Source organism: Tamandua tetradactyla, chromosome 7, assembly GCF_023851605.1.
Source record: "Tamandua tetradactyla isolate mTamTet1 chromosome 7, mTamTet1.pri, whole genome shotgun sequence".
Classification (NCBI taxonomy): Eukaryota; Metazoa; Chordata; class Mammalia; order Pilosa; family Myrmecophagidae; genus Tamandua; species Tamandua tetradactyla.
The window spans coordinates 52,868,380-52,890,624 of NC_135333.1; the positions used below are offsets into that span (position 1 = coordinate 52,868,380).

A 22,245-nucleotide genomic window follows, 5' to 3' on the forward strand; every position below is an offset into this window, starting at 1 on the left:
TGGAAGCAGAAGCAGGAAGAGTGGCATGACAAATTTAAATATAGAGCATAAATAAGAAGGCTACTGCAACCACTTAAGAAAAAAAATGGTGTAAACCTGAGTTGGAGTTTGTGTGTGTGCAAGTGTGAGTCTACATATGTATGGTAAATGGCATTGCAGCAAAGATATTTTTTGTCAAGTGCTGACAAGACCAATGTATGCATCTTTTCATAAAAGTAAAACATAAGTCACTGCTTCTATTTGGGTGCATTAGCTTCTAATCGGATCCTTTCAGTTGTTTTAAAGCTTTGCGAGAAACAGACAAAGGGCACAGCATCTTGTGGTTGGAAAATAGCATTTGTAGGCTTGGCCTTCTCTTAGTTATGTAATCTCAGTCTTATCACTTCAGTAGAAACAGTTTTTCTCCATTTCTAAAACAAAGTGATAGAAATAGAAGGCCTTTGATTTCTCCCCAAATTCCTGACATTCCATGATTAAATGCTTTTATAAAAAGATAGCTATTGGGGATGTTGCAATGTAATTACTGCTTTTGGCAAATTATTGGATTAGAAGATGATTAATCAATTTCCTTGGAAGACTAAAGGGAGAATTAATATTCGTTGAGTGCCTACCATTTTAAAAATAGTTTTTTGTCTTTGATGATTTTTTATATCACATGAAGGTGCTTTTGGCCTAAGACACAGATTGCTTCATTAACAAGAACTCATTTCAAACTCTGCTGTTTTATGAAATTTTTATTAATTTCAACACGAAGTTGCCCATCTTCAGCATTTCCCAGCAATAAGACTTGTTTTGTAGTTAGGAAATTGTTTGCAGATTTAGAACTGTTCGTAAAAGTGGTTTTCAAGCTTTAAACCTGCTGAAGAAGAAACCAACCATATAAAAATTAGACAGCCTGTTTTGCGAGGGACATTCACTGATTAAAAAAAAACAGATGAACAATTTAGAACATTTAAGAAAATTTTGAAGCTGAGAAATCTGATATAATTTTATTGAGGCAGGGTACCAAATAAATAAAACATATCCATTATTTAATAACACCTATTTATTTTTTCATGAAAGAGGCTGAAGCAAGCATATTACTTACAGCATTTACAGTTCTGTCTGTTCCCTATCGCTTCTTGTCCACAAATCATTTCAGATTAGAATTTCTTTGAGCATTGCAAAATAAGCCAAATAAACTAAAATAGATTAAGCCTTATAAATATTTTACTTACATATATATATAGTATTGCATTGATGAACTGCTTATTGGAAATATATGTCATATCTACAAAATAGATCTATAGCCCACAATTTATAACAACATAATTCACACTAGAAACCTTACAATGGATCCTTTAAAATAAAAACTCCATACCCAGGTAAATATTTGTGATTGCATTGGAGTTTAATTAGGGACATAGATGAGGCTTTCAAAAATAGCAAAAGAAAGCTCTCAAGATATTTATGGTTTTGTACACAATTCTGACTATCTGAAGAAATTATGGGAAGGAAAGTAGTTTGGCCTTGCCTTGTAAATTAGAACAGTAATCTAAATCTGATCTATCAGAAATTGTTGAAGTTTATTTCTACTTGACACCTATTTGGTTCTGTTTCAATTTATGCCTTTATACAATAGTTTCTACATTTTTAATTTCATGAAATTTAGAATGTTGAAAGCACTCATTGAACGTGAAAGAGAAAAAAAAATGATGCATAGTTACAGATATAGCCTAAGAGAACATGCTAAAAGCTGCATATGATCTGGGAAAGAAATTTGATATTCGAATGACTTCTTTTAACACTTTTAGAGAAATACAGAGGAAATGCTCATCTCTTGGGGGCACCCCTTCATATCTCACTTATATTAGGTTTGGATACACATATCCCCATAGCAGAATCTTTGCACCTACCCAGTGCCTTTACAAGAGCTAACTTTCTGAACCTTCTTTCTTAATGCATCCCATCCCTTCTTTTAACCAATATTTACTTTTCAACTATTTTAGACATCTTCTAGGTGTTAATCAAACAAGAAGAAAACCAGACCCTCTGCAGGCTTCATGTCCACTGGCTCCTGTGGTGTCTTTGGTCAGTGGGACAGCCTTGACTTTCATTTTTGTATCCATAACCCATGGAGGAATGTGACCTGAGCAACAACAGAGAAAGAAAGCACAAATGGAACCCAATATGAAAGGATTATGTTAAAAGTACCTAAAAATTCACAGCCTCATTTTTGCTTTTTTTCAATAGAACATCAGAACTCACAGTCCTTGATCTTCAAGCCTGTTATTTCAGACCAGCGAACCATGTTGCCTCTGTGAGTAAGTGGACAAAGACTGAGAAATGCCTTTGCAGTGTGAAGCGACTTTGGAAAATATATTGTATCTAGAACAAAGAAGCAACGGTGCCTTCCTAATTCATCTTGTTACCACCACTTCTTCAATCCACTGCTTCCAGGTGATTGAAAAACTATGCAAAGTTTTTCTGATGAGGGTAGAACATAAACTTTCAGAAATAAAATTAAAAATTCCTGATCTGAGTTACATACGAACCCTGAACATATAAGAATGATTCATTTCAAAACAAATGTACCAGTGGTGCAGAAGATTATTCCTATGTTTGAGAATGAAAATAACTTTTCAATATGATAAAAAGAGAGATGGGCATAAAAGAAATAACACTGGTATACAATTAACCATATATATTGAAATAGTTTAAAAGGGTAGGGTTCACAGACATTGTCATTAGTTTCACTTACACATGAACTCACTGACTAAGTAAATCAGGACAGTATCTGATAGTTTCAATTCTCCTCTCTGAGGCAGATGTAATTCTTCATTATCCTTAAAGCATTCCTCTTCGAATGTATTGTTATTTGATGAATGATGAAGGATATTGACAATAGAGCAAAAGCTTTTGTATATGATTTTGTGGAAAGAGGGACTACACTTCATATGAATTATAAGGAAGTTTTCTTATCATTGATATGAATGTCCATACTATATCCTCTCTCTGTGTTCCATGACACAGGTCAGCCTTTGGTACCCTGACTTGGAATTGAACAATATCTAAGCGCGGAACAAAATGGTAAGACTCATACTTAGAATCACTCAACTGGGCTGTGTAAAATTTAAATAATTCATTAACTTAAGATTAACCTCAAGTTACCTCACAAGCTCTTTGTAAAAAGAATGAATAATAATTTTGTTCAGAAGCTATTGGTAGATGAAACAAAGCATGGTCTCAATGGAAAATATACATAGAGGCCATTTAAAGTGTTAAATATGACTTTAAAAATAGCAAGTTTACCTAAGTACATTGTAGCCTATTCTACTAGTATACAGTGATGAAAAACTCATTAAGATTGTGCTATCCTAATTTTTTTTTTTTTTTTTTTTTTTGCGTGGACAGGCACTGGGAATTGAACCCAGGTCTCTGCATGGCAGGCGAGATCTGCCACTGAGCCACCTTTATACTGCCCCTACCTTAAATTTTTGAAGTTGTGTTCATGTAACTGGTTTTCACAATGTAGTATGGGAAATAATAAATAAGTCTCCATCTTTTTCTTCTCCACTTGCAACAAGGAGCTATCACGCCAGGGTTCCCCATCAGAGAGACTTTATCTGAGTTAAAGAAATATGAGCAAGGAATCAACCTGTGCCATTTTAAAACACTAAGATTTTGAGGTAGTTTCTTAGGGCAGAATATCTAACTACTGACTGACACAGCTTACGGTGGTTTGAAGCTATTATATACCCCTGAAAAGATCATGTTCTTAAAATGAATCCATTCCTGTGGGTATAAACCTATTGTGGTGGGATCGCCTGATTAGGTCATTTCAGTTGATGCCTGCCCCAAGGGAGTCATAATCTTACTGGAGTCTCTAATAAGAGAAGCCGAGAGGAAAGCAGACATAAGTTAAGAGAGATAGAATACAGAGAAAGGATACAGAGAAGCTGAGAGAAAAAAGACAGAGAAGGTGAGAGATACACAGAAAACAGAAAGAAATCACAGAAACAGAAAGGAAACCACTGAGGCCAGAAGCTGGAAGCAACAAAACCTGGGAGAGAAGGCAGAGTCCCATGGATGTCGCCATGTGCCTTGAGGGTCACTGGTAGCCGTCTTCAGGGAAAAAGCATCTCCTGTTGATGCCTTGATTTGGATATTTTCATGGGTTCAGAACTATAAGCTTGTAAATTAATAAATACCCATTATAAAAGCCAACCCATTCCTGGTATATTGTTTTTTGTCAGCTTTGGCAAACTAACACAAAGATCCTTTGCCTTAGATAAATAGCTTTTAAGAAAAAGCTTTGAAAGCATTCTATTATGCAGGTCAAGTAAATTCCTATGATGTTCAGCTATGGAATTAAATATTCAAGTGGGAATGGAATTTCTATTCATCATCTAGAATATTATAACGACAAAGAAAAATGGGTTTCTCTGGTTCATGGAGGTCACAAAAGAAGTTACTGTTTTTATGTTACTAATTCACCTTCCTAAGTCTTCTCTAAGTCAGGAGTAGAAGAATGTATTTGACTGTATTAAACCCTCTCTCCCTCCCTCTTTCCCTGTTTGTTCCTCCCTCCTCCTCCTCTCTCTCTCTCTTCCCTTCAATCCTCTCCCAAGATTTGGACTGGACAAGCACAAAGATATCTTAGGTCACAGGGCTGTAATTTTAGAGTACTACTACAGCATATATGTGATTCAACTACCCATGAAGGGTCATCAGAAAAAGAAAAACATGGGAAAACTTTTGAAACATTTGTTACTAGGTGAAGATCTATGCAGATGAACAAAGTTTTAAAACTAAAGGAAAGGTGTTATAGAAAAGGAAAAATCTTATAGAAGTTCAAATAACAAAAGTGATAGATTTCGCTTCTCTTAAAGTTTTTCCTCCATTGTATTTAATCCAGTTTTGCACTATGACACAGAATGTTAATAACTTGTTCATACTGATAATAAAGGCAGAACTGGGTTCCAAACCCAAGTTTGACTTCCAAATCTACTAGTTATATAAACAGAAGGGATCAAATGGGAAAATTTATCAAATGACTGTCATTTCCACATTATTTATAATATCAAAAATCATTTTTCCTATATGTAGTTGAAAATTATATGATGATACAATTCCATTTACCATAAAACAGTAACATATTGTAGTGTCTCAACTGCTCTGTTTTCCATAAAGCTTCTTTTCATGTAGCACCAGGCAGGAAAGTTGAGGCCAGTATATAGAACAAACAATTGCCATATTACTTACATGGGCAGGAACAATAAATGCAGTACCAACACTGAGGTCTGTAGCATAAACCATACACGCAGTACCCAAGAAGTTCTCGATAATGCAGGTGTAATTTAATCTTTTCATTGCTAACTTCGATTCTTCCCTTTATAATAACAACTACTCCTTGCAAGGCAAACATCCCCACTTTCCCCCAAACCCACCAAACACCAAAAGTACCTACTGCTGATACTTTCCTTAAAGAAGGATGCATTGATCTGGGTTCAATCAGGGAAGCAGAGTATATATACTACGGGAAAGCAGATTATATATGTGGAGGAAATTAATTATGAGAAATTTGCTTACAGAACATTTGCGAAGTTATGAAGTCCAGCTTGGCATGAAGGAAATCCATAGGACAGGGTGTCAGGAATGAAACATCATGAGTGTAACAAAATTCATGCACATAAGTCAATGCTGCTGTCCACAGACAGAATTTCTTCTTCTTTCTGGGGAAGCCTCAACCCTGCCTTTAAGGACTTTTAGCTGATTAAATCAGGCATACCAAAAGTATCTAGGATAATCTCACTTACTTGAAGTCAGTTGATAAGAGACCTTAATTAAATCTGCAAAATAACTTCACAGCAATGCCTAGATTAGTAGTGGATTGAATAACTGGGAGCTGTAGTTTAACCAAGTTGATGTATAAAAAAAGATATCAAAATGGATGGCTAGACCACATTTTACTTCATTTACATTGTCTTTCTTCATTAGTTTGATCATAATCATTACTTGGCCATATCAGAGTAAAAACCAAAGGAGTTCCAATTGCCAGGGCAACAAAAAAATGGAGCACACTGTGAATAATCTGTTGAAATTTTTCTTCCATTTGCATGAACATCAGTTCTCTCCACTTTTTGTAATAGCAAACCTACTGACATTTAAATTTCCCCTTACGTGTCTGTTGCTTCTTAAGTATCTATTGACCTTATATATTTGTTAACTTTATTGTTTTCGTTCAATTAATTTCTAACTTAACTTGATATTTTTACTTTTCTTCATATGATAAATTCTTCTTGTGCTCAAAACTGCATAGCTGAGAATAGGTAAATGATAGACATAAGAACTCATCAGGTTGGGATTAAAAAGGAGACAAAAAATATGATGAAGACATGTAAACTCAACAGTTGGATGAAACTCTATATGGAAAACAGTTATCTATAAGACTGATTTATCAAAAATTGAGTGCACAGGAAAACATGGTACTGAAATGATCATTATGAGGAACAAACTATGAAAAACCGACATATAAGAATTCTGGGGAAGGCAGCAGAGTACTGAGCTCTAGAATTCAATAATTTTACCATAGCAGCTATTAAACAGGCAAGTATTATCTGAAAAAACTTTTTTGAAACTCCAGAGGTGAGAAGAATACTGTCCAGCATCCAGGGAAGAGTGGGAGGAAGAGACTGACAAATTACAGTGAAGAACTATAAATTTATCTCTCTGAATGGCAGCTACTGATGCCCGTGCCCCACCCTTATGGCAAGCCACCATGGGATCCAGTCTTTACTGAGCTGCTATTGACAGAAAGGGATGAAAAGACTGTCTTCCTCAAGAACAGGGACACACTCAGCTAATCACAGATCCGAGCTTTTGATGAACTGCTTTGAATTGCTGGGTCCTGGATCTGAGGGCGACTATTGTTTCAACCCACCCCAGGCAAAGGGATGACAGTCCTTGTTTCAATCCTCCCTAGACAAAGGTGTAGGCTGTGGAAATTTAAAGATACAAGGCTTGCTCAGGACTGCAGGGTACACTTAGTCGAAGGGCTGCACTTGGCAGGACAGGAAAGCTCAGCTTTAGGAAGCCATCTGAGAAGATCTTAGGACCTTTACTGATGCTTCCCCCAGGACACTCTGGAACAAGTCTGCACCCTCTTTGTGGGTCCTTGACCTTGTGTTGGCTGAGAAAAACCAATTTGGGAAAGTCTTCTGGGAGTGACACTTCAAAGTGAATCTGTCCTCTTATCAAATCAGTATACGACAACAAAAGGGATGTAAAAAATCTACAGAGGCAGGTAGTCTGGGACAAAGCTCAACATCTTTAAATACCTGGGAGAGGGAGGTCTGTCTCCTGACAAACAGAGGGGATGAAAAAATTCCTGTAAACAGGGGAATTCCAAAACAACTAACAAGCAAAAGTCCAGGACAAGACAGAGGCCAGAAAAACAGGGAAAACCTTGCATACTGCATTCACCTTGGGCAGGGCTTCCTGATAGGAAGGCTGAAGCTCAAATAGATTTCTGTTTTATCATCAGTTGGTAAAAAATAAACAAATGAAAGCAGACATTCCAGGGACTAAATCCCAGAGTTTACATTTTAAAATATTCAAATGTACCGTGTGTGACAAAAGAATGCAATACAAACAAAGAAGTAGGAAATGATGGACCATTAAAAGGAAGGGGATAAAAATACAGAAAACACCAATGAAGAATATAAGAATAGGAACATACTGAACAAAACTTCTAAAAATGATTTGAAAAATGCTCAGCATGATGAAGGAAAGTGCAGAGCAAAAAGTAAAGGAAATCAGGAAAACAATAAAATATACAATATAAGAGTCTAAATAAAGAGTTTGCTATTTCTGAAAGAGACCAAACAGAACTACTAGAGTTGAAGACCACAATAACTGAAATGAAAAATTCCCAGGAGGGTTTCAAGAGCAGATTGGATCTGGCAGAAGAAAGAATTAGTGAACTTGAAGACCAGACACTTTGAAATGAGCCAGGCTGAGTAGCAGAAAGAAAAAGGAAATATTAAAATTGGAAATAGTCTAAGACAGGTATAGGCACTGTGGTAGTTCCGTTCAGGTGTCCACTTGTCCAGGTGATGGTGCTTAGTTCTGCTGCTGTGAACTTGAACCATTAGTATGTACAGCTCATCTATGGCTGATTACATCTGCAGTTAGCTAAGAGGAATTCCTTCCCCAATGAGTGATGTTAAATCTAATTAGCTGCAGGCTTAAAAGAGAGAGGTCAGAAGACAGCTTAGTACAGCACAGCCGAAGCAACTCAGCATACCTCATCTCAGCACTTGCAGCTCAGATCAGATGTTTGAAGATGCAGAAAGGAATTGCCCCAGGGAAAGTTGTTGGAATCCAGAAGCCAGAAGGAAGTCCAGCAGACATTGCCCTGTGCCTTCCTGTGTAAGAGAGAACCTCAGATGAAAGTTAGCTGTCTTTCCTCTGAAATAAGTGTTTTACTAAATGAATCCTCTTTTATTAAAAGCCAATCCATCTCTGTTGTGGTGCATTCTGGCAACTTTGGCAGACTAAAATAAATACCATCAAGTGTACCAATACACACATTATGGGAGTCCCAGAAGGAGAAGAAAATGAGAAAGGGGCAGAAAAAAATAGTCAATGAAATAATGAAAGAGAACTATAAAAACTAAGCAAAAGACATGAGTATGCACATCAAAAAATCTCGGAGAACACCAAACAGAATAATCATGGAGAAAAATATACCCCATCATAGATTGATTACATTACCAAATGGAATGGACAAGGAGACAGTTCTGAAAGCTGCAAGAAAAAATCAATGTGTTATTTACAAAGAAGTCCTAATTAGATTGAGTACCAATTTCTCATTGGAAACCCTGGAGGCAAGAAGGCAGTGGGTTGAAATGATGAAGAAAAGCAAACTGCCAGTCAAGAATTTTATATCTAGCAAGACTCTCTTTCAAAAATGAGGGAGAGATTAAGTGCTTTTCAGATAAACAAAAGCTTAAGGAGTTCATCACCATTATACCTTTATCAATGATAAAAGGAGTTCTTCAACACCAAAGGAAAGGACCCTAAACAGCAGTTCAAAGCAGCATAAATAAAGACCTGCAGCAAAGTTAAACATTTGGATAACTATAAGTGATAGTTATTTTAATATATGCCAGTTATACATAATATATAAATTTTTGTATATTATAAAAATGTAATAATATTGTATTATATTATTTGATATATAGCTCTTACATCCTACAGGTGCTAAAATGCAAAAGCACAAAAATAATGATAAATCTGTGTTTGAGGACATACAATGCACAAGATGTAAGTGGTAACAAGTGTATTAAAAGAAGGTATGAGGGTTGGTAACAAATGTTCCATGTCTCTAGTGAGGAATCACAGTCTGCAATTGGTCATTTTCCTTAAGCTTTAAACTACATTCTTAACATGGTGAAGTAAGGGGTCCTATCTCTGCTTTTGTAGGAACTTCTTTCCTGCCTAAGCAACATGAGGCTTTTCTTGTGGTCTGGACATGTTAGTCACTTCTTTGAATGGGACTCTGATCCCTGAGCCTGAAGTGGAGATCGAAGTTCTCCAGAAACCTTTCATCTGCCATCACAAGACCAAAGGGGGAGATTTGATGTTGGTGCACTATGAAAGCTACTTAGAAAAGGACAGCTCATTATTTCATTCCACTCACAAACATAACAATGGTCACTCCATTTGGCTTACCCTGGCATCCTAGGGCCTCTCAGAGTTTTGGACAGGGCTTGACGGGAATGTTTGTGGGAGAGAAGAGGAAGCTCATCATTCTTCCTGCCTTGCACTATGGAAAAGGAAGAAAAGGTAAAATTCCCCCAGAGAGTACACTGATATTCAATATCGATTTCCTAGAGATTCAAAATGAGCAAAAATCCAATGAATCATTCTAAGAAATGGATCTTAATGATGGTTAGAGACTCTCTAAAGATGAGGTTAAAAGGCATTTAAAGGATCTTTTCAAGTATTGTGTAGTGGTGATAAAGTCATCATGATGTTTTGGTGGGAGATATTTTTGATAAAGAAGATGAAGACAAAGATGGATTTATATTTGCCAAGGAATTTACATATAAACATGGTGAATTATGAAGATATGCTTATTCATTTTATACAGCATCAAGAAAGCAATCATTACAGAAAGTTTTGTTTCTTAACAAGGTTCTGTTCCTGCTCTATTTTCTAATTTCATACATTTTTGTAAATATTATTTAATATGGATTCTATGTGACCATTTCTCTGGTGAGTTATTGGGATGAAAAACTTAATTTATCTTTGAATAGGAGACTTTGGGGCCATTGCCACTTTCACATATGAAGCCTTATGTTTTATTTGCTTACTTGTAATTTAAAAGTATTACAAATGGGAATATGCCACAACAGGAGACCAGGTTATAGCCCAGATCAACACTCTATATTTCTGCTTCCCTCTATTTCCTCCAGGTTAAATACTGACATATCGAAAAGCCTTTTGCAATAGACCAAGGTTTATTGTTGTCACAGTATAATGAAATAGCTTTATCTTTAACTGCCTTTGAGTATGCTTGAGAAAAAGGGGGTGGGGGGAGGGAAATGGTTGTTAATAACTACTGCTTTACTGAGGAGATATGCAATGCTAAACTAGGCAACAGAGGTCATAGCTTATAAAAATGTATGCATTGAAACATTATGCTTAGGATTTAAGTGGCTAGATAAGGTTCAGTTCCTAGAAAGTAATGACTAGTAACTAGTAACTAATGACTAATAGATTATTAGTGTTTATGATTGATGTGTGTGTTTCTTTGTAGTAAAAATATGTCAAAATAAAGTAGATAAGGTAGAGAATTTTATTTATTCAATGTTTACCTTTTTAAGACTTGCAAATTTCCTTTTCAAATCTTTGATAAACATAATCTATAGTGTATTATACTATAATAGGCTTGTATCAAAGGAGAAATTAATAATTCAATGGTGTCTTAACCTTGTTCACACTGATGAAATGAACAATCTGCAGTAAGCATTTTAAGCCAAAATTGTCATTATGAAAACAAAGGAGCAGAGGTTTTTAGGCTCTCCACTGTTAGGCTTTTAAAACCATGTCTATTCTGGGAAGGCAAAGCTGAACGGCAATCTTGACATCTAAACTTTACCATTCCTGCCTCATCAAAAATGAAGGATACCTTTCCAGCTACTACTGAATAGAGGTATATCCTTGATAAAAAATTGATCACTTTATACTTTTACCTTAAATTGGCTTTTATCCTTATTGCTTTTAAAAAGTGTCCAAACTTCCATTTACTAAGCATATACCTTTACAGGTTTACAAAGTGGTATCAAGTACATTACTATTTTTAAAATTTTCATTGCTCTGAAGTCTACACAATAAACTAGTGGATCTTCCTGTTTTAGAGAGAAAAAAATGGAATTTAAAGAGATGGAAGGTGTCATGGTTAGGGACATGTGTCAACTTGGCCAAGTTGTAGTACCTGTTTATCTGATTGGGCAAGTGCTGGCCTGTCTGTTGCAATGAGGACATGTCATAGGATTAGGTCATGATCACGTCAGCTGCATCCAAAGCTGATTCCATTTGTAATCAGCCAAAGGGGAGTGTCTTCTACAATTAGTGGTGCTAAATCTAATCATGGGAAGCCTTTTAAGGAGGACTCAGAGGAGACAGGCCCCATTCCTGCTTCGGCTGGTGAGCCTCTCCTGTGGAGTTCATCCAGACCCTCCCTTGGAGTCGTCGGCTTCACAGCCTGCCCTGTGGATTTTGGACTCTGCGTTCCTGCGGTCACATGAGACACATTTATAAATTTTATATTTGCAAGTGTTCCCTGTTGATTCTGTTTCTCTAGAGAACCCTAACTAATACAGAAGGTCAACAGCTCAGCTGTACACTCGGTTTTCAGTCCCCAAGTTGTGTCTTTTTCTGCTTTCTAGTATTGAAAAAGTTAAAATTTGCTTTTAATTCAATGGGATTGATGTTCTCTTCAACTTGCTGAGCAGCCATATCTGCTGTTCATCTTTGACTCCTTATCTGTAAAGATGGTGGACTGGCTGTTTCTGGTGCTATAGCAATCTACCTGTGACCCTGGACTGGCTCTGGTTTCACAGAATAATCTGGAAGTTAGTGACAAATTATCCAAAATACCCTGTGTGGTGAGAGGTTCCAGGTACATGTTCCTTATCCTTTCATTCCTATTTACCTATGTTTTATTTTTGGTTTTTTAGAAATGATACACAATTATTAAATCATATATACACTACTTCCACTAATTGTATATTGGCATTTTCCTCACTAAAACCTTTTCCTCACTAAATTTGGGGAAAGAACATACACTATCACTGATAAAAATCAGCTGCATCTTGAAAACTCTTATGTCACATACTTCTTCCCCAGACCTCTTTGTCATATATTCTGTGGCACAAAATTGTGCATGTCATCAAGCTTTTTACCATATTTACCATTTTTTCTGATAGTTTTCTCTCCCAACTTTTTCAAACAGCTTATCCAGGGGCGTTTTCCTTCTGCATCTCCAAAGATCTGGCTGTTGCCACGTCTGAAGTTTCTTCCAAAATGATTAACTCTTAAAGGACTCCAGTAAGCAACTGTTTTGAATGGGTGGATACACATCTCCTCAGAAACCACCTAATCAAAAGTACCCACCCGCAGTTGGGTTGGTCACATCTCCATGGAAACAACTTAATCAAAAAAGATCCCAGGGCAGTGCAGGAGTTGCTCAGTGGTAGAATTTTCACCCACCATGTGGAAGACCCCAGTTCAATTGAAACCCAGTTCAATTCCCTGAACCTACACATGCAAAAAAAAAAAAAAATCCCACCCAACAATATTGACAAGGATTAAAGAACTTGGTTTTTCTGAGGTATACAAATGTTTCAAACTAGTACTGGGTGGCATGTTCTCCTTTTTTAGTGTTTGTTCAGGGACCTGTGGGGAGAAGAGAAGACTAACTATAGTTTAATGAAGACAAAGGAAGGGACAAGCAATGAAAATTATGAACATTTGGTCAGTATTCTAAGGAAATCCATTGCCTTGTTTCCTGACCTGCTGCTATGACTGCTGTCATTCCCTAGCCTATCCCTCAGGGTCCCTTTTACAATCACACATAAATCTAGAGATCTCAGATTCTCCCTTCCCAGACACCCTAGGATTGCAAAGGCCAGCAATTCTCAAACCTGAGTGTGCATCAGAATCTCCTGGAGGATTTGTTAAAGCACCAACTTCCAGGACCCAACTCGAGTGTTTCTGATTCAGTACATCTGGGGTGGGGCCCTACCAGTTGCATTCTTAATCATCTCCTAGTTGATGCAAATGCTGCTGGTCTGGTGACCCCTTGGAGAATGACTGGTCTAGGTTTACTTCAGCAATCTTGGAGTCAGCTAAATCTGGCCGTGATTCATATTATTAATTCCTTCAGCCAACAATGAAAAGTGAAGAACTACCTAGGTCAATTATACTTCCCCATGTAAGTCACTTTCAGTGGTCATCGGAGGTGATAAACACTATGCAAATTGTCCACTCTTCCGTTATTCCCAGATCTTTTCACCAAGCCCTGGTTAGATCCTATAACCAAGTTCCTAGGTTGTCCACATCATTGACATTTCTTATGCTCTTTGGTCTGGAAACCAGAGCTCCTTTGGGAGATTTCCACAGCATGCTCTAGTAGAGGCTGATCATTCCTGCATAGGCTCAGAATCTCCATATCCAGTTGGACTGTTTCATCCCAACAATTATACTTACATTATTTATTAAACTGAGAGATTGAATATACAAAGGGACAATGAAAAATATATAAAAAAATAAAACTCTTACACACAACCTGCAGGAACCTGTCCAGAGGAAGAACCACTGTAACAGTCAGTCCAAACTGGTCAGGACTTGATCAACAATTAATAATACCTGCTAATTTTTGTCCCCACTTCCAACTTAGAACCAACCAGAGAAAGCCAAATATGTGCCCATATCTATTCACAAGGATGGCTTACTTCTAGTTAGCTCACCTCCAATTTTGCCATTTCAATAACCTCCAATCAGGCCATATCTGAGGTCTTCCCTTATTACTTCTATAAAGCTTTCCTACTCCTCTGCCTGCTTCAAGTCTCTGCAAAAAGCAAGTGATGGTAGCTGGCTTTTCTGAACAAATTGGTCTTTACTTGTTTTCATATGACTGAATGTTTATTCTCATTTGACCTTTTCTTGTTCTCTACCTATCTAGTTTTATCATCCACCTACTACTTCTTCATTCATTGAAAACTTTGGATCACAGTCTTCCTCTCCATCAATGTACAGCTATCACATCAAGGGACTTCAGTATCTAGGTATTATATGCTGGCTTCTTATTTCCTTAAACCTTCCCAGTTCCAAAGACATTTTTTCCTGCTTTACTTGACACCCTTTCCCAAAGCAAAATTCAGAAGCTTGTCATATCTGAAATCATAAAACCATGCATTCCAGCCCTGGAATATACTTCATTTACACATAATATTAAGTTTCTTGATGCCTTTACTTTCTTCTTATAGAGAGAAATAGCACAGCTTCCACCATTTTATCAATCCTCCCCTACTTGCTCTCTGGTTCCTTCTTGCTTTTTCTTCTCTCTGTGTAGTAAATGCCAAATTCTTACACTATTACTGAAAAATATTATTTTTATTTTTTAATTAATATTAATATATTACACCCTCCACCTTGGAATTTCACCTCTGTATCTAATATATTTATATTTTTCATGTAAACATTTCTTTTCTTTATTGTTGGTCTCTTCCTCTCAAACTTTAGCCCTCCTATCATTAATTAAACACATTTCAAATTGTAATATTACAATTACTATCCTTCCTTTACTCCTTGTCTAGTTACTATCTTCTCTCTCTCCTATGCTTTATTTCTAAGCCTCATAAATAAACTCTGTACTTCAGTTCTTAACGTTCTTTCACCACTTTCAAATTCTTTAACTTACTTTAACCTATCATCCCATCAACTTTGGCCTTTGACCCTACTCTTTCCAAGGTTAACAAATCATTAAATCTAAAGGACACCATCCTAGTGGTTGCTATCTGTCTAGGTAATCCTTTAGTTATCTCACCCACTACATTGCATCATTGCTTCTTCCAAATATTGAAAGAAAAATAACTGTGGGTGTAGAATTGTATACTAGGTAAACTACTATTTAAAAATGAGGAAGTGGGCTATGGTGGCTCAGCAGGCAGAGTTCTTGCATGCCATGCCAGAGACCTGGGTTTGATTCCTGGTTCTGCTCGTGCAAAAAAAAAATGTTTAAATGAGGAAGATATAAAGATATTTTCAGACAAAGAGACTGTTCTATTCACAAATGAAGTACTAAAAAATGTACTTCAGGAAGAAGGAAAATATACTTGGGATGTGCTTGTTTTTCTAGTCTGACAATTTCAGAATTTTAATTGAATGGCTTGTGTGATAACTGATATGGCTGGATTTGAACATCCTACAGTGCCTTCTGTTTTCTCTTTGCTACATCATTTTTCTCTCTGTACCTTCTTTTCTGCCACTTTGGAAAATAGTCAATATTTTTGTTTGTATTTTATTTCCTCTATTTGCTAATTGGCTGTGTGTATTGGTATATTATATTATATACTTAATATTATAATACACCTATATATATAGGTGTATATATAGATATACCTAATATTATATACCCATATGCAATATATATTATATGTAATATGAAAATCATCCATCAGTTTTTTTGCTTTCTAATTCTGTTGAGTAATATACCTAAGTATATTTTTCTTCACTTGTACTTGTTAGGATTAGCTGAGGTAAGATAAATGTAAGCAAATTTTGGGAAATTTCAGGTATTGGTTCTTTTTATGTATATTTTTGCCACATTATCACTCTCCTTTGCTTTGGGGACTCAAATTTTCACATTAGCCCCTTGACATTGTTATACAGATCACTGGAGCTCTGTTCTTTTCATTCTTTTCTTCTTTATTTATGCTAATTTTTGTTATTCAGAATGGTTAATTTCATTTATCTGACTTTAAAGTCATTGTACTTTTTTCTATGGTCTCCAATCTGTTAAAGGTGTTTCTAATTTATTTTTCATTGCAAATATGTAAAATTTTTAACTTACATTTTTATGCTACAATTCCCAGTCTGATTGCTCATCTTGTACATCTTTTCCTTTGAGTCCTTAACATATTTTTAATGGCTCTCATAAAATCTTGGTCTACTATTTCCATCTCAAAGTATGTTTATATTGCCAATTCTTATTTGATTATGGGTTGCTATTTCCTACTTTTTTTCACTGCCTAGTAATTTCTAAAGCCATTCTGGGGGATGTGGTTGAAACACATCCTGGGCTATATAATCTTCCACTAAAAGGTGTCAAATTTTGTTCCTTTATTCAGTTAAATTGCCAAGGGATTCTTTTTTATTCAATCGATGCTAGTTATATTATATTTTGGGGTCAAATTTACTTTGTTTTTTTCCTTATTCCTAGCACATGGCCCTTATATTGGTTTGCTAATACTGCCAGAATGTGATATACCAGAAATGGAACAGCTTTTCAAAGGGAATTTATTAAGTTACAAATTTATAGTTCTAGGGCCATAAAAATGTCCAAAGTAAGACATCCAGAGAAAGATACCTTGACTCAAGAAAGGCCAGTGGATCCAGAACACCTCTATCAGCTGGGAAGGCATGTCTGGTGTCAGCTGGGGTCTTTGGTTTCTGGTTTCAAACAACTTCCCTGGGGTTATTTTCTTTCCACATCTCCATATGTCTAGATTTCATGTTTATTCTCTTCAGTTCTGAAGCAACTGTTCTCCAAGTCTCTGTATCTGCGATTTCTCCAAAATGTTTCCCCTTTTAAAGGACTCTAGTGAACTAAAGAAGACCCACCTTGAATGGTTGAAGTCACATCTCCATCTAAGTAAAAGACCACACCCACAGTTGGGTGTGTCACATCTCCATGGACATAATCTAACCAAAGAGTCATACCCATAACTGGGTATGTCACATTTCCATGGAAACAATCCAGTCAAAATTTCTCCTCTAAATAGGTCTGGCCTCACAAGATTGGATTAGGAAAGAGAACATATCTTTTCTGGGGTACATAACAATTTCAAACCAGCACAGCCCTTATTTTGAGACATGGCTGTAATTCTTGAATCACAGCTTTTATGGGACTTCACCAGAATGTCCATGGTTCTCTGTGAAGACATTCACAGAGATGGACTAGAACTCCAAAGGCACCCAGAATTATGTGCTCTCTAATATCACTGTTCATCTCTCCGTGTACCATTATGAAGTCTTACAAACTCTCTCCAAGTGCATGTTCATGGACACCGATGGGAAAGCTACAATAAGAATTCTGTCAGGGCTCTGCTGCACAAATTCTCATTGCTTCAGTGACCCCAAACTCTACTTTCACCAATATTTCCTCAGCTCAAAGGGATTGCCTTGCTCGGGTTTGGGTCTTCCTTCCTCTGTTGAGGTGAAGAAGTGACCTCAGGCAAAAAGCCAGTGCAGGACTTCCGGAGAAGATGGCGGCTTAGTAAGACGTGCGGGTCTTAGTTCCTCCTTCAGAAAAGCAACTAAAGAAACAGAAACAATACGAAACAGCTCCCGGAGTCACGACAGAGACCAAAAAGACAGCGTACCCCATTCTGGAACAGCTGAACGGGCAGGGAGAATCTGCTGTGGTGAGATACCCAAGGGGTGCGCGTTTTCCCGGCCGGGGCGGTTGGCGACTGGGGTCCCCTCCACGCACGTGGCTCCCCGGTCTGACTGGGAACGTTGGATAGTGGGGCCCTCCCGTCACGTTTGGTGTTTCGGGCCAGCTGGGCCATTAGGACCGGCACTCCCCCAAGCCGCGGTTGCCAGCGACCCCCGCCTCCACGCGCGGTTTCCCGGGCCGACTGCCGTGCAGACAGACGAGTGCCACAAGCGCCACCTACTGGGCAGGAAAAGAAAAACAGAGCCCAGAGATTTCACAGAAAAAGCTTTCAACCAGCTGGGTCCCACACCCAGGGAAATCTGATCAAATGCCCAGACACCAGCAGAAAATAATGGATGACGCTCGGAAAATTGAAGATATGGCCCAGTCAAAGGAACAAACCAATAGTTCAAATGAGATACAGGAGCTGAGACAACTAATGCTGAATATACGAACAGAAATGGAAAAACTCTTCAAAAAGCAAATCAATGAATTGAGGGAGGACATGAAGAAGATATGGGCTGAATAAAAAGAAGAAATAGAAAATCTGAAAAAACAAATCACAGAACTTATGGGAGTGAAGGACAAAGAAGAAAAAATGGAAAAAACAATGGATACCTACAATGGTAGATCTAAAGAGACAGAAGCTACAATTAGTGAACTGGAGGATGGAACATCTGAATTCCAAAAAGAAACAGAAACTATAGGGAAAAGAATGGAAAAACTTGAGCAGGGGATCAGGGAACTGAATGACAATATGAAGCGCACAAATATACGTGTTGTGGGTGTCCCAGAAGGAGAAGAGAAGGGAAAAGGAGGAGAAAAACTAATGGAAGAAATTATCACTGAAAATTTCCCAACTCTTATGAAAGACCTAAATTTGCAGATCCAAGAAGTGCAGCGCACGCCAAAGAGAATAGACCCAAACAGGCGTTCTCCAAGACACTTACTAGTTAGAATGTCAGAGGTCAAAGAGAAAGAGAGGATCTTGAAAGCAGCAAGAGAAAAACAATCTGTCACATACAAGGGAAACCCAATAAGACTATGTGTAGATTTCTCAGCAGAAACCATGGAAGCTAGAAGACAGTGGGATGATATATTTATATTACTAAAAGAGAAAAACTGCCAACCAAGACTCCTATATCCAGCAAAATTGTCCTTCAAAAATGAAGGAGAAATTAAAACATTTATAGACAAAAAGTCACTGAGAGAATTTGTGACCAAGAGACCAGCTCTGCAAGAAATACTAAAGGGAGCACTAGAGTCAGATATGAAAAGACAGAAGAGAGAGGTATGGAGTAAAGTGTAGAAAGAAGGAAAATCAGATATGATATATATAATACAAAAGCCAAAATGGTAGAGGAAAATATTATCCAAACAGTAATAATACTAAAAGTTAATGGACTGAATTTCTCAATCAAAAGACATAGAATGGCAGAATGGATTACAACCTAGCAATACCACTGCTAGGTATCTACTCAAGGGACTTAAGGGCAAAGACACAGACGGACATTTGCACACCAGTGTTTATAGCAGCATTATCTACAATTGCAAAGAGATGGAAACAGCCAAAATGTTCATCAACAGACGAGTGGCTAAACAAACTGTGGCGTATACCTACGATGGAATATTATGCAGCTTTAAGACAGACTAAACTTATGAAGCATGTAATAACATGGATGGACCTAGAGAACATTATGCTGAGTGAGTCTAGCCCAAAACTAAAGGACAAATACTGTAAGGTCCCACTGATGTGAACTGACATTGGAGAATCAGCTTGGAATATATCATTGGTAACAGAGACCAGCAGAAGTTAGAAACAGGGTAAGATAATGGGTAATTGGAGCTTAAGGGATACAGAATGTGCAACAGGACTAGATACAAAAACTCAAAAATGGACAGCACAATAATACCTAAGTGTAATGTAACTAGGTTGGAACACTGAATGAAGCTGCACCTGAAATACGGTTTTTTGTTTGTTTGTTTGTGTGTTTGTATCTTTTGTTTTTGTTTTTTTCTTTTTCCTTTATATATATATATATTATTAGTATTATTATTTTAATTCTCTTCTCTATATTAACATTCTATATCTTTTTCTGCTGTTTTGCTAGTTCTTTTCCTAAATCGATGCAAATGTACTAAGAAATGATGATCATACATCTATGTGATGATACTAAGATTTACTGAGTGCATTTGTAGAATGGAATGATTTCTAAATGTTGTGTTAATTTCTTTTCTTTTTTTTGATTAATAAAAAAATTAAAAAAAAAAAAAAAAAAAAAAAAGCCAGTGCAAGCATGAGGCACCCTTCATGTGTTTTCTATCTTGCATGGTTTGCCAGAGTTGCTGAACAATGTACCACAAACTAGCTGCCTTCAACAAAAAGAATTTATTATTTCATAGTTCAGGAGGCCAGAAGTTGAATCAAAGTGTCAATAGGGCTATACTTCCTCTAAAGTCTGTAGGGTTCTTGCAGTGGCTGGCAGTCCATGATGTTTCTTGGCTTGTGGCACAACTTAATCTCTGCCTCTGTCCCAAACGTCTTTCACTGTCTGCTACTGACTGTGTCCAAATCTCCTCTGCTTATAAGTACACCAGTCATGTTGTATTAAGGCTGACCATAATCTAGTTTGACTTCATTTTAACTAAAAATATCTACAAAGATTCTATTTAAAATAAGTTCACATTCAGAGATCCAATGATTAGGACTTCAACATATTTTTTTGGGAGACACAATTAAATCCAGAAAATTTTCCTTCTCCTCAGAGTCCTATTCTGCTGAAAAACAGTTACTGCATATATTTTCTCTGGGCTGAAGGAAAGCCTAGTATTGTTATTCTGTCAAATCTTGCAGCAGAAGTCTGGCAATAGATTCTAACTCTTAATTTGCTCAATCACTGCTGGTTTATTTTTGAAAATATATGCTTTTAAAAAATAATGTTAGGTTTAAAAAAGGAAAATTTTGCATCCTGGTTTGTCTTTCTCATATTCTTCTGGAAGCTTCCAAACAATATTTTTAATTATTTATTTTAAAAAGGCTTGAAAGTATGCATTGATAACATTATTTTTCCATGAATTTATAGAAATAAATGGAATCCAACTGTATATGATTTGGTTTCATTTTGCTCAAGAGTACGCAGAAAATGTCCTCTTGTATTTTTTTTTAATTTTATGATCTATGTCTAAGAGGCCTGCCTAATTTTATTTCCTTCAATGTAACTAATTTTTGATGCCTGGGTATTTGTATGATTGCAGATTAGAAATGTTTCATAAATAAAACTGACAAATGACTGCTTATTAATTTTCCTTAGCAGATGATAAATCTTATCAGTCTACGTTCACATATCTTTCTTTGTCTTTGGATGTATTTCAGTCGTTAGATTCTTTTGAATATTCCTTCTCCTCAAATGTTTTTCTTTATAGCTTATAAAAAAAACCAAGTCTTAATGTTATATATTTTTTATTAGAGAGGTTGTGGGTTTAAAAACTATCATGCAAAAAATACAGGATTCCCACACCCCACCCCACCACTAACACCCTACCTTGGTGGGGATCATTTGTTACAAATGATGATAGCACATTTTTACAACTGTACGGTTACCTATTATCCATGGATTAACCCAAGGCTCACTGTTTGCATAGTATATTTCCAAGGATTTATTTTTATTTTTATTCTGTTACTGTATACACAATCTAATATTTTCTCTTTTAATCATATTCAAATAAATATTTCAGTGCTGTCTATTGAGTTCACAATATTGTGCTGCCATCCCCACCATCTATCTATTAGCAAAACATTTCCATCATTCCAATAAGAATCCTGCACATTTTAACCCTAAATTCTCCATTCCTTGTCCCTGCCCCATCCCCTTATAACCTATATTCTAGACTCTGACTCCGTGAGCTTGCTTATTATAATTGCCTCAAATATGTGAGATCACACAATATTTGTCCTTTTGTGTCTTGTTTATTTCATTCATGATGTCTTCAAGGTACATGCATGTTGTTGTGTGTAGCAAGTCTTCATTCTTTTTACAGCCAAATAATATTCCATTTTTGTATAAAGCACGTTTTGATGATCAGCCTTGGTTGATGGACACTTGCATTGCTCCATCTTTGGGAAATTGTGAATAATGCTACTATGAATATTGGTGTGCAAATATCTGTTCAAGTCCCTGCTTTCCATTCTTTTGGATATATGCCTAGGAATGGCATTTCTGGGTCATATGGTATTTCTATACTTAAGCTTTCTGATGAACCACCAAATTGTCTTCCACAGCAATTGCAACTTTTCAATTTTCCATCAACAATGAGTGAGTGTCCCTGTTTCTCTGCATCCTCTCCAACACTTGTTATTTTCCATTTTTGTTTTAAATGGCAGCAGTTCTAATAAGTGTGAAATAGTATTTCATTACGGCTTGATTTGCATTTTCCTGATGACTAATGATTTTTGTCATTTTTTACGTGCTTTCTGGCCATTTGTATGTCTTTGTAGAGACATCTGTTGCCCATATTTTAAATTGGGATTTTAT

The 22,245-nt window shown here is 36.6% G+C and overlaps 1 pseudogene; it reads left to right on the forward strand.

Moving 5' to 3' along the window:
• The first annotated feature begins 9,441 nt into the window (after positions 1 to 9,441).
• On the forward strand, positions 9,442 to 10,113 carry LOC143689663 (peptidyl-prolyl cis-trans isomerase FKBP14 pseudogene; annotated as a pseudogene).
• Positions 10,114 to 22,245: the final 12,132 nt, after the last annotated feature.